Source organism: Branchiostoma belcheri, unplaced genomic scaffold (assembly GCF_001625305.1).
Source record: "Branchiostoma belcheri isolate BF01 breed outbred unplaced genomic scaffold, Haploidv18h27 scaffold74, whole genome shotgun sequence".
Classification (NCBI taxonomy): domain Eukaryota; kingdom Metazoa; phylum Chordata; class Leptocardii; order Amphioxiformes; family Branchiostomatidae; genus Branchiostoma; species Branchiostoma belcheri.
In genome coordinates, this window is record NW_017804398.1 from 1,260,344 (window position 1) to 1,278,594 (window position 18,251).

The 18,251-nt window shown below is 38.2% G+C and overlaps 1 protein-coding gene across 8 annotated transcripts in view; it reads left to right on the top strand.

Annotated features, from left to right (window-relative positions):
• The window catches only part of LOC109485279 (complexin-2-like), a 68,801-nt gene that overhangs the window by 19,480 nt on the left and 31,070 nt on the right, over positions 1–18,251 (top strand). Inside the window, exon 1 of one of the 8 annotated variants that reach the window (XM_019788784.1) lies at positions 1,144–1,327. The exons of 2 other annotated variants lie outside the window; for them this stretch is intronic. The gene's annotated coding sequence lies outside the window, so the exon portion shown is untranslated. Of the gene's footprint in view, positions 1–1,143; positions 1,328–8,412; positions 8,435–10,609; positions 10,708–13,523; positions 13,724–18,251 lie in introns of those variants that run through there. 5 more of the 8 variants (XM_019788788.1, XM_019788787.1, XM_019788785.1 and 2 more) reach the window with 5 other exon arrangements.

Sequence of the window (18,251 nt, forward strand, 5' to 3'; positions counted from 1 at the left end):
ACGTCAATAAAGGTTAGACATCCAGGTAGAACTTTACATAATACAAAATAGATTAAGCAGCTGGATAAATTCTCTGAAAATTCGGATAGCAATCGGTAACAAAAGATAGGGGATGCTGTATGGAATTTAGAGAGAGTTCATCATCACAGTTGTTTTGTTTAGAAGTATTTTGTAATAACATCTTTGATGAATACGTCGGTGAATGTCATTATGTAACCATTTAAGATTTCAGTTATTAAGATTTAGGTGTAAGATAACAGCACTTGATGGTTACATAACGCTGTGTGTTGTATTACCCAAGGGCTTTGTATATGGCCACGGATGTACTTTTGAGGCAGTAAAATTAATCTGATTAGTTTTCTAATCTGTAGTTGATGTAGAGGTAAGAGAAATTGAATGTAATGAAAGCATCAAGATGTCCTTATGATGTCCTTAATTTTTGTCATGAATGCAAATTTTCTGTTGATGAGATCCTTGACATGTGTATATTTGGGGATAACACTGTAAAGTTCTCTCTCTTGTTCAATTAATAGTATCCAATTACCCAACTCTGTGTGTTCTCTGTAATTGAAAAATATCATACCCTCACTTGCTAGGCAAAGTCTCTCCAGCCTTTTTTCCCTGGAAACAAGGAATCAATTTAGTGTGTTGTGTGTCCATGGTATCAAATCCTTGGCTTGAATTACTAATGAAGTCTGTATTTAATAATGTAGTAAGCACCAGCGGGCTTTGTCTGTGGTATGATTGTGATGGGTTAAGCAAGGCAAGTAGAGATAGTGTTATTCAGCTACCGACGTCATCTCTGTTTATTTCCAAGGAGACATGTCCCACAAAAGAATTGTTCAATCATCCAGTCGGCATTTAAAAAGAATGGCTTTCCTACTTCTATAGCAAAGACGTATAATACCAGTAGCCTACAATGCAGACAAAATAAAGTTCCCCTGAGAATACTGGCTTTTATCTGGTGGAATTTCAGTGCCAACAACACCCACATAAATCACGTAATAACGTAGCAACTGTCAGACTGACTGAAGATGCAGCATCTAACAACATTATGCGTGGTCCCAGAGGTTTTAATTGCTTTGTGAGAAGAACTATAGGAAGTATCGATTGTTCTTTATTGATCCGGCGGCCAGGTAGGACCAGCTCAGTGGAACTAGTGGCAGGGCTGGGGCAGTACTGGTGTGGACGAGCTGTGATCAGTCAGCAAGACCCTTCAGGATGTTCCGCTCCTTGTTCGATAACTTTATCTAGTGGGTACTGGGTGGTGACTTGAGGCAAGAGGAAGCTACTGAAAACAGGAATCTTCCTTTTGTCACCAAGGAAGGTAAGGAGAACGCTGTTACCTTAATCTGGCAAGCCTTAGGCTTGGCGGACCAGATTGCACCAATCACTGGAACAATCACCGTGTTCCTGGTACTGTTTCAGAGCTTGTAGCTGATGCTATCGTAGCACAAAAGTTCTTAATATGATTAGAACATTACAATATTGTCCACCTAGAGTCATATATTCCCAACTGTAGTGCAAATTCAAAATCTAGGCAGTTTTTTATTGCTGTATTCTTTCTTAAGACATGGCTGTAAAGATAGCAGAATGGATGCGCACTGGGAAATCAATACCTGAAACATTTTGATGTAGTATCTCCTTTTAAGTGCCAGGAAAACTAAAGACTGCATTGGAGCACCTACAGGTAGGAAGTGACCCTTATATTTTCAAGTCAAGCTGTATACAACCCATCTTGGGCTTGTCTGACACGGATGGGTTACGATCTTTCCTGAATGGGTGTTTTCAACACGTTAAAGTGTGATGAGGAATTGTAAAGGGGCTTTATGTCCGAGGAGAACAATGCTGTAATACCCATCTGTGCAATGGATCTTGCAGATACCATCTTCACCAACATTATTGCTCTTTCAGACCACACCCACAAAAAATTGATTGACACTTTCTATTGGAGAAAGAAATGACGATGATTAGCCTTCTGTGCTCAGTGGCTGCGAAACTGGTATTGACCGGCTTGCATTGATCAAAAGCCCCTCAGCTTGTGGGCCACAGCAGACCCTTCATGCCAACTCCCTGGTAATTACTATTCGCATACTGCAACCGATTTCCATTGTCAAAATGGCTGGTTTTCGGAAAAGTTTCTGATTAAAAGATTTTGTACTTTAAAAGACCTCTATCTTGCCCAGGAATGTCATACAATCGAAATCTGCAGCTGCATTCCGTAAAGTGCCCAGCAGATATCTGAATACTGCAATGGTGAAATACGTTTGATGTCTGGCATGCAGGACTTATTACATATTGATTTCTAGGGGGAGAAAATGACACAGGACATAGATTACAGTGTGCTGTGACGGCGGGCCAGATTTCTCTACTGCACCCAATTGATGCAGAATGTGCTTTAAAAAAAATTCATAGTAGCACACATTGAGCTTACTTCCAATATGTTTTGTCTTAACAACTGTACAGTAGTATTCCAGACATGCTACAAATGTATGGTACCTATCACTCAAGCTGTCTATCTCACAAAAATTCCATATAACCTTGCTACACTTGCTACAACCTACCTACACATTATGGTAGTTTATGTAAGTTGTTTATTCTGGGATTATTTAGAGGGTATGTGGAAAGTTTGGCTAATGCCTTTCTAATGCCTTTTTTGCCTGCACAGTTGTGAGTACTGGGTATTCTGTAGTATTTTTTTACTTCGAAGAATTGTTATCTATTAGAAAATAACACCCTCCTCACGACTTTAGTGCTCCTTTAAGTGATGTGCCTGTGGTGAAACCTATTCTGACATTAATGAAGCTTTTCCGGATAGAGAAAGAAGTACTGCAAATAATCATGTGTGGGCGTGGGCGTGTGTTTTAAGCATTAAGACACCTCACAACTCATCAGTCCAATTTTCCTGGATGGGGATAATTTTTCAACCAGAATATCAGATTATGGTTCAAATTAACATCAAATTGGTTTTATTACCATGCCTTCAGCTGCTTTTACATAGTTTCTGAAAATATGTACTTTTGTGTAGTGCTGTGTACCTAAACCCACATTTAGGTTCAGGTCCAGATTTAAGTCCAGAGGTTTAGGTTCAGTTCCGTACTCGTAAGTCCGGTCCTAAACCCATGGCATGTATATAATTGCATGTTGGCAACATTGCAATGTCAAATGGGCAACTGTGGCCACACAGCATGGAGGCCAACACTTGACAATGCCTGATAGCAATGTTTTCTTCATATTGCCGCACAGATTTTGCCAACTGTGGGAGGTTTTAGGTGGTTTGGTAAGAAAAGGGGTATGTGACATGGTTTTTTAAATTTTTTATAATAAGTCTGGAATTGGTTCTTGACTTTTAGGTTTTTTTGGACTTGAACATAAATATTTTCACAAGTCTGGAATCAGTCCAGCGAACCGGTACTACTTTCGTTTGCCAGACCTAACATTTCTTGTCTTCACCAGAGGCTGCAGTTAGAGCCGAGTTTACCATTCTCGATCTATTCCCCAACATTTCTTCTGTAAGAGATGATTTAAAAGTTTATAAGTAGTAACAACAACTTTCAAAATTTCCCCGGGTATGCTAAGACCATCTTATCTTTTAAAATCAGTGAATCTTATGTGATCAGTTGGATCAGTAAGGCCTCAGTAGTGCCATTTTTTTTACATGGCAGTTTGAGACTAGGGTACCAGCAGCATTATGAAAGTAATGTTAGATGGTTGTCATGAATACTAAGACTTTCACCACTCAGTGAGCCTTACACGTTTCTTAACCAGACTTACAATCATATGTATATATGTATAACTGTTACAATGTCATGATTTGAATTCAGGGCTCTTCAATATGTGTTGTGGTGCCAAAAGTTAACTAGAAAAAGTTTTCACAACCACTACTGAGCCATCAGTCACTGACAGCCCCCAATGTATATAGATAAATAAATGTACATGTATGTCACATGAATTCGGAGCTCTTCAATACCTCTGGTGTCAAACTTTAGGTAGAAAAAGTTTTCACAACCACTGAGCCATCAGTCACTGACAGCCCCCTACAATAAGGGTTGGACCAGAAAGAAGAATTATTAGTCTTTGATGTTATTCCTGCCGCATCCATGGTGTTGCCTAAGTGTCCAAATCTGAGTCTGTCTGAATCAGATGAGTCATCATGAATACAACATGAATACTTTGAAGTGAACACAACTTTGAGTCCGCCCACTTCCCACTACCCAGATTTGGCAGTCTTCCCATTACTGATGGGGACCCACCAGGAAGAGATCTAGAGAGAAAGAGAGAGTGTGTGTGTGAAAAAAGCATACCAATTTCTAACCAACCTTCTCCCCTTAGGAGAGCTGATGGTTGTTTTATCACAGACTTACATGTACTTTAGCCGTAGCCACCAGGAGCTGGTAATAAAAAGATATGCTAGATTCATTGGAAGCTTTCGAGCTCAGCCATCCATCTGATTACTTGGGTGGGCAGACATTAAGACTTCTGCAAATGGGCCAGGAAGATGAAAAGAAAGTTCTTTTCAAGCCAGACAGTCCCTTGACGTGATGGAGCTGTGCCTTTTACTTCACATCCAGGTGGCGTCATGCCTTCAGGTACCCTCCATAATTGGAAATGATATCCTGTAACTCATGACACAGGATGCAGATATATCTTCCATGAGAATCTGATCTTGTCACAGATATCTCAGGGTATTTTCATTTCAAGTGTGGATTGCAAATGCTCAGCTATATTGTAGCTTGTGAAAGTCATGGTTTGACTGGTAAGCACTAGCCAGTTCTTCGAAACTAGACAGCCGAGGAGAATGCCAAACAGTATTCAGAATATGTACTAGTATGTAATGTTTAGGAAAGTGTGGGTGTGCTGGGTTCAAGCTTTGTCTTTCGGGCTCCCCTCCCGACCTCCTGCTTAATGATTTCTTCTCAGTATTCTATAACTGTGTCCTATTTGAGGTTAGAAATGGATATTTGTGCCCTGCCTCTGATAGCTTTTATGGAAAATATAGACCTCTATTAGCACTCCATACCTTTATAGAATGTGGCTAACATTAATGCTGTGCCTTTTCTCTTCTTTCACTTACGATCAATTCTAACCCTGGTGAATACAGTGTCAATGTAGTTGGCCTATGACACTGGAAGGTATGGCCCTGTGGTTGTGCTTCAGCTGCTGATCATATGATCAGCTCACAGAATTTTTCATGAGCAGTGGTGCCAGGTTCTGACCTGGCTGCTGTGCACAACTTGGCATAATGTAATTGACTTAATAACTGGCTGCAGAAATCAAGAACCTGAAGGATGATTTTCAAGATTTGATGTTCCCTAACAACAGAAGAGTGTATTTGTTGTCCAAACATCTTTGTTTATTGAATAGTACTTGACTGTACATATCATGTTTGACCATTCTCCGGGACTGCTGTATTTTAGATTAGTGTTATTGCTTGGTGTCATCTGGTCTTATTATTACAGGCTGTAAAAATAAGCTAGAAAATCCCAATTCAGTCCACTTCCAGAAAGTTCTATAGATGACATCCAGACATGCATTGATTTTTCTTGATTTCAAAGAAAAAATGGCATTTTTGCTTTGCCAATGGTCAAGATGCCAAGAATATGTATTCTTTAATGTTATTAAGTGACACTATTGAGGTAGTCATACTTGTAAATCTATTGTAGAATTAAAACTAGTCAGAAGTAACACTGGTATTGTATGGTAGTTTTGTGACACTAGGCTAACACAACATGAAAGGGTACAGACTTCCAGTCACCTCTGATCCATGAATGGAATCACATGTCCCAGAGTGAAGGTCATGTGTCCAAATGAAAACATTAAAAGTTTTAACTTTAAAAGTCTTTTATCTTATCTTAAAGTAGACAATACATGTCGGTGTGACAGTCACTGACAATTTCGTATCATGTACATGACTGAAAGTTCATCTACAAACTAAGGAGTAAATCAATTAAAAAGAATAATTTGTATATTTCTAAAGATTAGTTGTACAAGTTGCAATAAATTATTATTTCTGAAATGGCATGAAAAAAACATTTTGGTACAGGGACAAAATATTTACATAGCCTTGGTATGTTCCAGTTCTTGTCTGAGATCAAAAGTTCATACCCTTGAAGTGTCACTGACTGAACTCAGACTGATTGGCCAACCTCCTAGTTATTCAATTGTCAGCACCGATTAGATTGGTCACACTGGTACACATGCCTTATTGGACTTCCCATGTAAATGCAAATCTACTTGACGTTTGATCCCTATGATGACAGATTCAAGTATTAAACTGCAATCCTGTTAACCAAGATAGAGGAGCTTCCGTGTTACTCATTAAATACACACTGGTCTCGAGGATCAACAAAGTTCGTAAAGATCAGGCCAGCCCCATGGTGTTGAATTGATTTTTCATGCGTCAAGAGTCCATTCTATTGATTTACCTGCATGGCCTCCAAGAAGGGGACTTGGAGAAAGCAGATAAACAGTTTTCTCAACATGTATTCATCTGGTGATACTACATGTGTTATGTAATGTTAGTATCACCACAACAATGTTTAAATTGTAAAGGAAAGTGTGGTGTGCTGGGTTCTATCTTTTGGGCTTCTCTCATGGGCAGTGCTTCATGCTGTCTTAGATTTACAGAATTGTACACTCTATCCTTTGAATTACTTTTAATAATTTTTTCTAGCAATAAATATTGTTAAACCTGGGCAAATATGTGTGATTGCACCACACTCTACATTTTTTTGTAGATCTTGCTCAGAGAGAAAAATACCTTGGCATCTCTTGGGTTCTAGTCAGAAAGTTCTGCTTGAAGATAACTTTTGGCAAATTGTTGTCAAGGCTGTGATTCCAAACTAAACTGTTCTTAAATCCCAGTCTTAAATCTGTCTATAAAATGGAAAAGAATGCTACAAAAAATTATAACACTCCATTTTTAATGAGAGCTTCAATAAAATTCCTAAGAAGCATTAGCACTTAAAAAGGAAATAAATGACACAGTGACTGGAGCTGTTTATCGCCTTGCAGGAAATTGATGGTACTTTAGCCTATCTCCCTGTCACAGGATGCACCTGCCAGTGCTGCCCTGATTGCGTGAGGTACCTCATCAATCACACTATTGATACCTCAGCCTTTCAGCCTCAGCCCTATTAAAACTGTTGATAACTGAGTCCATAAGGGAAACATGTCTCAGACATCCCCAAAAAGGACTTGTCTGAGCAATAATTCAAACAGAACATAGCTGAGTCCTCTGATGTAAACTTTGGGACAGGCATTGACAGTGACTTCATTTTATCCAACATTTTGCTATAATTTCATTTTGTTGTAAAGGGAATGCTACCACACCGGGATGTGACTACAATGTTATGAATACAAAAAGTTTTACTGAGATGCAAAGTTCCATAACTGGTAAATGACAAGAAAGCTATGCACTTTCATTTGATAAAAAAAAATAGGAAAACAAAAATGTGAAATCATCATGTACTCGGTCCTTTAGAGTCAGGTTTGATCATGATGGTCTCAGGGGGTGATCATGATTGTGCTACTCAGTTCTAATTGGCCCCAACACTGAGAGCATTTAAGACTTAATAAATGTATTCCTTACCTCCAAAATGTGGTTGAAATAGTCCCAAACGAATATAGTATAGTAGAAAAGAATTGTGTCAAACATAAAAAATACATCTTCTGATATCAGAACACCTGAAGTGTCAAGTAGGTAGGTGTGTTGAACTTTATTGTAGATTTCAGGAGATAACTATAGACACCCCTCAAACTTCCAAGCCCTCTGCCACAACCGCAGTGCCTGGAGGCAGATGTCCTACACGGCTGTCTCAACCTTTGAAAGCGAGAGAGTTGCCGCCGTGGAGGCAAAAAGGATGGCCAGGAAGGAGCGTCAACATCAACAAAAGGACTAAGAACTAACACCATTGGACTCGCCCTACTCCGTGGAGTGGCTGTCAACACATAGACATATATGGTAGTGCCTAGATGGTTTAAGTCTTTTGTTAGGGTCATCAAATTGATTGACTCTGCAGTTCAATTAGAAGTGCAATTCAAGTCAGCAGTATGTGTAATATTTATTGCCTCTCCTGGGTAGTATAGTGTGGCTAAATTCTTTTCACCAATCCAACAAACGCTCCTGTGTACATCAATTTCATACAACGGGCTGATATTCAGCGCGTGGAGTAGACTTCCCACTTCACTGCAAAGGTCACAAGTTCAAACGGCTGATTTGGAACATTAATCAGCATTGCATGTGACAGGCACAGTACTGTTGTGCCTTTAGACCAAGGCCCTGAACAAAGCTTGGGCTTTTCAGACCTACTTTACAGTTCAGAGATCAGAGGCATTGGCCATTAGAAGTTAAAGCTCCAGGGACGCAGACGGTGAAGGCTAGAAATGCTCCTGGGTTCTACAGTAACAAATAACAGCAGATAACAACTTGAAGGTAATGTTTATAGTCTATGGCCATGTACATGTAACCTAGGCCTGGGGACTGTGTTGAATTGAATGCTTTCTTATCTCACACTCCTTCGCTCAGTTGAGATTGCTCATTCTTTACCATAAAGTCAAACACAGCAGAAGGCAAATAACGTGTCACATTTTTCACCTGTGCTGTTCAAACCTTAGTTAAGTTAAAGCCATAGCTTAAAATAGGATCAAATGGGATTGTGTAAATTAGGTTTTGTTAAGAATGGAGTAAGAGTTGGACAACTTTTACCTTGTTGAAATTTCACATTTCTTACTCCATGGAGTGCTGGTAGGTTGCCAGCTTTTGTTCTCAAATGTATGTATATGATTGTATATTCCACTTCCTTGACAACAAAATCCTGACACTTAGAGTAGGTGTATTGTTTTGAGATTTTTGATCTAACACCAAAGGATGTGTAGATTTCAAGCTCCTTGGTAGAACCAAAGCTAGCAGATTGCAGATTAAAGCATGGAATTCAATTGTTTGATACAAAGTAAGCTTGTATTCCCGTTGTGTCTGATGGTCTCCATTGAAGTTATACCATCTAATACAACAACAAGTCTCCGTGGAAATTACATAAAGCACTCCAGGAAGTTTCAAAGCCCACGCAGCGATTTGATTCATACATCTGAGTCTTTCCTCCATGATTGCTGTCGCATCCGCTTGTAGACAGGGTTACAGATTTGAGATCAAAGTGGACCATATAAATCAAATACATAGCATTATTTCATTAACTTTTCTTTCATGTCCCTTCCTGTTTTGAATATTCAACTGTATCTGTGTCTGTATAGCCAGGTATAACTGCCACCTAAGGCATAACACACCAGCTTGACACATGCATTACTGACAGTAACTAGCAGCAGAAAAGAATATGATAAAACATGACATTCACCACCAATTGTTCTTATATTTGCTGTTAACATTAGTGACTTATGGTGCAAAGGCTGCCACATGTGAAACATTATTGAGAAACATGTCCCAGTGGGCTTAGTTAGCTTCTGTTTTCCTTCACATTTCATCAAACAATCAATAAATTGTATCAAGTGATGTCTGCAACTATAGCTGCTACTTTTTGTATATTTTAAGGACTGTTGTATTCTGTACATCAAATAGTATCCTGTAACATACCTTTACTTTGAAAACTGAAAAAAAATTCATTTTTTAACATTTTCTTCAGCTCACCATGTTGGTCAAATTCTTTTTCCTGAGACTCAGTTTCATGTTACAAACCTTTAAGATATATATCAGCTCACAGACAGGTAGGTGTACAGTGTAAACCTCTTGTTCATGTTTTGACATTTCATTGTTCATTCCTCTCCTTCTGTAGTGGCCTAAGTAGTATTTAACAGGTCACTGCTTGTTTAACACCTGGCAACCTAATTTGGATCACACAATGTTGTTGAATGATGTTAACCTTTGAAAGCATTTTCTCAATGAATTGACTCAGAACCATGTCAACAATAAAGGATCAACAGTATAGGGTAAAAGTCTGCAATACTAGGTTTACAATGTTTTGAATATGCAGTTAAGCTGGTGAATAATAAACATCAAATGGAATATGTTGAAAAATATACCTTTTGTAGTCTGTAACATTTCACTGTAGAAAAAAAATCAGTTTTCCGGTATCATGGCCCCTAACAAGTAACATGTATGCCATTATATACAATGTCATGTAAAGACCTTGCTTTAATGTTGTAATGCAGAGAGAAAAGAAGCACAATTAATGGTATGCTGAGATTGACAGTACTGTGTGATAACCTTCTTAGTAAGTCATAGTAATTACTATAGAACAATTCTTATCCTGTGGTGGTCATGAAACAGCTCTTTTTGTCTAGCATGTCTATAGAAATTGCACCTTTTTGCCATATAACGTTACTAGATCAAGTAGTTTATGAGAATTTTATAGGCAACATTGTTGACCACAGAATCAATACTTTCATGTTAACTTTACATGAATCAACAATTAGACACGACTAGAGAGATGTGAACAGAAATTTTATCTACCATTTGTGTGGGACATTCAGATGCCTAATGCATTATTCATCCTTAGTGAAATGGTCAATAATGTGGTCAATAATTCAGTAAAAGGCGGGATTACTTTTACTACAGCAGAATTTCCCAAGGTGCATTTTTGGCACGTAGCGGTCATCAGCAGCTTTATTCAGTACCTTCCCGGTGACCTATTTTTCACCAATAGGCACAGAATGGTTGGTTGACCCAAAAGCTGTGTAAATGTACTAGTCCTCAGGGTAAGTCTAGGTTTTTATTCCTAATATTGCACTTTAAGTAGAGCAGTATGTCATTCATATAGGGCCTTGTGGCAGATTTATAAAATCCTCCACACATTGATACTAGACTTCCAGCTGTGTAATTGGTATTTATGCGCAAGACATTCTAGAATTTTACAGCAGTTATTTATCTGTGTATAGAGTCCGTAAGAATTTCACATTCTCAGGGTAAAAAAAAGTGTAGTGATGTGTTCTTGCCATGAGAGAACACATCAAGTGAACAGTCAGAATTTTATGATGTTATGAGTTTACAATGTCGTTTTTGGGCATGATCACCTGGGAGGCATGTGCCATAATAGTGTGGGTCTCATCACATAGGTTTGTCACAATATTGCATGATCTACCTTTTATAGATACAATTATTACGACTATATGTTTATGGATTCGTTAGGACTTCAATCATGTTACCTGTTATATTTGTCTGACCCTGACCTCTTCCCTCATAACCTCAATGAAAAGCGGCCAGTGGGTAGGTTGCAGTATTTCATCAAGAGACAACTGCTCCAACAAAAAACAAACAGCACACATTCTTCAGCACCATGGACAGTATAGTGTGTATCAGTGAAAAGTTTGTGACAATTGCATATACGGTACAGAATTATCACCTCAGCCTGTATGGATCAAGCCTTTAGTGCAGAGGGGATTTTATAGAGTGCTATTTTATGGCAGGTCTATATAGAAGGCAAAACACCATTAAAGTTCTACTGAAAATGCTCCTGATGACAGTTTTATGGCCTACTGGTGATTCTTTATATCATTTTCTATTCTACCTTGACTGGACTGAAATAAATAATAAATTTTCCCAACACGACTAGAATTAAATTAGACAAAAGTGTCAACAGCAGTGCAAAGTATTTTGCTGGGGAAAAATATAATATACCGGTACTCATATGTTCCTGTATTGTACTGTAATAACAGTTGATAAATCAGTTTTCAACAGTGATCACAAATAGTTGAAACCCAATTGTTGTTGACATGAAGTCTGACCAATACATTTGGCAGCTGAAATTACTATGTCTATGCCAATTTCTAGATTTATTCTCTTAGTCCTAAGTTTTTAATCCAAGTATAACTTATCATTCCTTTTCAGCTGACTGTTATACTTAGTGATTTAGTAGATGAAATTTGCTTTTAAGGATGAGGAGGACTAGGAAAATGAGGCTCATTGCTGGAACAAAGAACAGACAAATTGTGTGTAAAATTGTCCTGGAATCTTCCTCTCAACCTCATTCATTGTTGCACACAAACGATTAACAATATGAATTCAGAAATTTCATATGAAGTATGTGATGTTGGTCTTCTTGAATTCCCCCCATGTTGACCTCTACTTCCTGCTGAGACCTTTGATGTCCTGTCATCTGCTTGGAGAGTAGCACTATCCCTGTAATTATAGCCCAGACAATGATACCAGGTTGATATACCTTGTCTGAAGTTCCAGTTAGCACTGTTATATCATTACCATTTCTTAAAAGTGTCAATGAAGCAGGGGAAATGAAGTTCGAACGGACGTATAACCTTTCCTGGAAACTTTATTATGCCGTACAAATTGGATTTCTATCAAAATGCTTGCTTGACGTCATATCACAGAACTGGGGCCCGATTCTCTGCAATTAGGAAAATTACATGTGACAGGTTATGATACTGCAAGTGTTGAGTTTCAAATTATTCCAGTACAACCAAAAAGATTTTCCATGTGCTTTTAGATTGGGTCCTGATGGATTACAATGTTCTAGTGATGCATTACATATTAATAAGGTCATGACTTTCCTTGGCAACTTCAATAGGTGCAGTCTTTGTGGCTATGTATTGAGAAATTATGGTAGACCAAGAAATCTTTGTCACAATTCTGGTTCTGTTGACAAGCTAACAAAGAAGAAATTTATTTCTCTCTTCAAACATGCGGCAGATTAATTTGTATGCCCTGATTGTGCCATTATTGCTTATAACAGATCATTAGGCAGGTTTCATTATTGCATATTCAATAGGCAAGTAAGAGCTGACACATACTGTAGAATCTTAATTCAGGAAGGGGTATTCAGGCTATACTCTCTTGGTACCATTTTAACATCCTAACTTATATCTCAATTACTTAATTCTCTAGAGCAATTAACTTGTATCTAAAACGTGAAATATCCAGTTACTAGTGCCTTGACTTCAGGATGCACACTTAGTCTATTAGTTTGCTGTGAATTTCATCCATTGTTTTCTCTGTAAGGGGAAACCAAAATAATGCTAACTGGTTCAAATTGAATTTCATGGATTTCAAGCATATAAATTATACAAATATCATCTTGGAGACTGGTCATTCACATATGTTACATATATGTAGATGTATAGATCTAGGGTAAGTAGGCAGAAAAAATCACTAGGCTTTTCATCCTCTTGACTAGTAGAAATGAAACATCCCCAGGTAATTTTGTGATTTCCTTCCTTTGGCGAAGGGATAATGTTGATTTTCAAATTGGTAAACTCATTCTTTTCTGCAATTGTCATCATCCCTTTTTACATGACCCATAACATGTCTTATGACAAACATGAGGTATTGTGTGGCACTGTCACATGATACGTGTATAGTATTTATGACGTCTCCCCCTCTTTTGATGATAAGATGGACTAATCCGATATGGATGGAGCAGTTGGTGTTTTTCCTCCAGTCCTGATGTTCCCTCCGGGAGGAGGACTGGCAGACCTTGGGGCATAATAAGTACATCCTCATTACTATTCATCCCACAATTCTCTGCAATGTCCCGTCAGGTGACCTGTGTATCAGGATAATCATACCATTAATTCCTCTGATAAAAGGACGTGCTTTAGATCGAGCTCAATAGTGTGCCTGCCAAGGAAGCGGTGCAGACCACGCATCGCGCATATTCCGGCAAGTAGGAGATCTCTCTCTCTGGAGGACGTGTATGTGGGGAAGGTAGTGGAGTAGTACTGTGGAGTTTTTCTGTCAGCAGGTACCGTGGTGTACATGTAGGTGTGTGTGTTTTTGGTGTTCTATGTTGCAAGAAAAATGTTTCACATTAAGAAAATGACTGGCTACCCTTGCTAGAATACGTAACATTACCGGTACTTTTATAAATGGTGTTTGAATTCAAGAGAGTAAAAACTCTCATTTTGGTGACATTTGCATCATACGGGAAAGAGATTTTGAAGGGAAAAGATGACTATGGCTTGTTTAATTGTTTGGCAAACAAGGATGCATGGTTGCCCATTGATATCTGCCTTAATTTTCCCTATGTAAAAGGATTTTAAATGGTTTGTGACCTAAAGAATAATACGCTTGGCTTACTTGCACGTTCCATTTATGAGATTTTACAAAATTGAAGCCCTGCTGGCGGCTTGTCTCCAGCAGCTGCTGTCGCAAAACAGTGCCATAAATTTCAGATGATCAAAAAGGATTATTTATTCTCTTGGGACTTGTTTGAGTTTCGTTAGAATTACAGTGTATAAATCTCGTCCACCGACTATGGGTTCAAGGACGACCAGGGTTGCAAGTTGTTTATTGGCAGTGGTTGTATAAACTGCTGTATGTGTCAATTTAGAAAGTGACTGAAGGTCAGATATAAAATTGGGGAAGAAACATTTTGAAATTTTAAAAGGTAGCTCCCTGCTCGAAGATGGACAGTATTGCCAAACGTTTACAACTTAATAGCCAGACTTTGATGACGTGACAATTCATTTTAAGGCAATCAGCATGGCAAGGAATCATGTTAAAAGGCATCTATCATTACATAATCGATCATCATAGTCTTGAAATGTTGAATTTGGTTGGCCTTTTCTATTGCTCTGTCTTTTAAATGTTGTATTATGCTCCTTATTTTACTTCAATTTGCCATGTAAGAAAATTGTATATCCTCTATGTTGACTGTACAGAAATTAGAATCTATATTGAATGTCTTGTTTTGTTCAGGATTTTATCAAGCCTCTTCATGTCATCAGTCATTCTGTACTATGAACAGAACAAGAATACCTTGCCCTTTCCACTAAGCTTTTAGTTTCCTCCCCACAGTGCTGCTAGTCTGTGGGTTGAAAATTTGATCAGTACACTAGTTTTCTTGTGAAAATTAGAATCTGATTCAGTAGGTCAGTAGCCATCTTACACTGTAGTAAACAGTAATGCAAGCTTTAAGATTGTAACCTTGGTGCATCTGTGAAGAACAGTGTCACATTTGCTGTATGTTGTTGTACAATTCTGATGCTGTAAAATGTTCTAGCAGGTTGTGACAAAACCAAATGCATCTAAAACAGCTTTGATTCTATAACATCACAGCTGAATTTTGTAGGGCACTTGCCTGACTGTATATGACCCAAGAATGCCCGCACTCTGTGTTCGTACAACATACGTACCTAAAGCAGACCCTAAAGCTGCACACTGCTGACTCCTGATGTAAATATGACCAAGACCTGACTTTAACCTTCTCCTTGCCGAGATAGTCATTTGGCGTCAAACACAAGGTAAGGGGTTTTAAGACTAAAAGCAGTCACTGACATCTTATTTAGCCCGGGCAAACTGGTAACATTTAGCCAGAAGGGCCATCTCGGGGGGAGAATTTCTCCCATCTGTGATGCTTTTACTCCTGGTTGCAAGGCAATTTTGCGGCTTTCAACACACCCAGGATAATTCTTGACTCACATCCAGAAACTGGACGAGACAATTGAGGCAGCAATGTCTATCATAGCCTTAGAAGGAATGAAAACTACACTGTCTAGTATTTGTTTCTGACTAACTTTGGTTTGTATTTCAAGAGCCCTCAAGCTACTTAAGGCTATGCAGTATTTTGCTCTTCATTTTTCCATGAATATACTATGACAACTATTGTGTCGATGTTGTGTGGTTAATATCAATTTGCTTGTCCCATCCTTAATATCAGTTCAAATTGGCCACTCAGATGTACAATGTAAAGTGCAGGATAATGTCCTATTCATCCTTGTCCCATCATGAAAAGGAGTTTTATCTACAATGAGTTCCTGTCATTTTGGAAGAGCCATAAATCTGTAAGTTTCTAATGAGAAATGCTGGATAAATGACTCATCAAACCATCAGAAAGGGGGATGGCGAGGGACAGTTACCTGATACATAATTTGTCTCGAAGTTCTTGCATCCTCCTAGTTAGGATGCAGTTATATTCGCTGTCACAGTAGGCTGTTGTACAATTTTCATGTTGTAGCAATTCAAGCGGATTGTGACAGAACCAACCACCAAAAACAATCAAAGACTACCATTATTTCGTAAAAAGACAGCTGAATTTTGTTTGACACGTGCCTGACTATCCGGAATTCTGTCAGTTTGCGATCATACGTCAGTCATTCGACTAAATGTGACTGTGACTTTAAGGTCTCTGTCCTTTCCTAATGTGGAAAAGAGAGAATTTTGTGTTTCTTTGGTTTCTTTCTTTTTTTTACAATATCACAAAGTCAGATCTTAATGTTAGCATCCAAAGATAATACTTTGTACACCTTTGGTAATATTGCCATTACAAACTTAAATACTAATATTTCATAACAATATTATCTAGGAAATGTTGTCAGGTAACCTTGTTTTAAACTTGTCAGAGTCACCAAAAGCAGTGGGTGATATTTTCTTCGGCTATTGTATGACCTTTCCCAACAAATTGAGGTGACTGGCAATTTGCCTTGGGTACTGCTTTCTACTGGCCACTCTGCTTCATAATTTGTTAAAAATCAATAAAGTTTGACACTACCTAAAGACACAAGCATCCAACTGTGCTACTCATTAAATGCCATTGGGATATTACAACACCTGAAAAGGTGTGATATACAAAATGTAGAATTTGGGAAAAATTTACCAGCCGCGTGAGGCATATTAACTTGTCATTATAGCCTTCATCTCGCTAGGTATGAAAAAGATATTCATTAAGTAAGTCAGTAAGTATTTGTAATTATAGCTCATTTTCAGGCAGAACGGAAGGTTGGAGTAACATTACATATACAGCTTATTTACGTACTTACCTTGTCTATGTCGAATATGAGAAGAATTGTGACTTCACTGAACTATTTTGCATTGAAATGTAGATTTTTACCACATCAAGATACACCTAATAATGCTTCCACACTGTCATATAGCACATTGAAATCTTAGTACCAATGTGCATTACCAAGAAGTCGGGGCATATGGGACTTCCGCTTAATTGATTTATATCTTCCTAAGTATATTTTGTCCGAACATGACCTCTTCCCTCATGATGTCGATGAAAAGCAGCCATCAGGCTGATTTGAATATTTCATGAATAAACGAAGGCTCAAACAAACAAATAAGCAAGGTACTAAGTCTGATGATTAGCCACAGCAGCAGAAGTCTTGAAGAATACCCTTTACATTAGAATTGTTCAGGTATGTTGTATGAAGAAATTCTTCTATCTGGCCAGTTGAAAAGACACAAAAGTTTTTGATAGAAACTTGGCGTTTTGACTGTTATAATGGATGGGTCGATGAGTGGACCGACTCTGATTGTAGCCGCGCAGACCCCAGATGGCCAATCAATACCATAATCAGTCGCTGTGCCAACTGTGCAGATGGGATCAGCACGAAGCAGTTTACGTGGCGCAGCGCTCGATTCCTGAGGTCACCTAGCCTGGTACCCTTCCCTCGTTACTGACACTACAGATAAGCTGCAAGCCAATTGTGCAGTTGTGCTGTTTGTTTCAATCAAAGCATGAAGTAAAGCCATACATTATTCATTATTAAGAGGTACGGAGCAGTTGAGAAAGTCCCTTAGGTTGGAACTTCCTGTGAGTAGGCGTGTGAAAAATGGGCTACTTGGAATCCTTCTCGTACAATTGTAGTTCTCATGGGTCTTCCTATTAGGCTCTTCAAAAGTCATCATGCCGTATATATTGTGCAGTGAAATCTCTCTACAACAAGAAATAATTGTGCTGACTTAAGAAGTTGATGAATAAAAATTAGGCCAAAGATGATATTGATAAGATGTAGTTTTCATCATCAATTTTAGATTAAAGATACATGCTTCAAGTGTCACTATGTTTTCTATAGCATATTAATCTTCAGTTCAAAAAATGAATAAAAACTGTGTCTTATGTAGATTATGACAGTGATATGCCTTAATTATATTATAATCTGGGTATGGTACAGCTCAGAGGATCATTCCAGTATTGAAAGTGTTATTTCCCATGTGAAATCTGGCTAATTTGCCGTAGTCGGGATGATGAATTATGCCTGTACAATCTAGAAGACGTATAGGGTTCATTTTGCTGTTAATGAGTTATGGCTATTGTATAATACAGTAGGTGCTGAAAATTGTATCTAAGATCCATTTGATTCAATTTTTCATGCCATACTTGAAACAATCTTTGGGAAGAATAACTGCAGATATAAGTTTTCAATGTTTTACCATTTGTTACTGGATCACCCTTAATTCTTGGATATCCTTGGAGACCCATGCCTATGCATATCCAATCATTTGTTAATGGATTAAGCAGATAATTAACACCATCATCTTCTATCATGATATTTGACATTTGTGG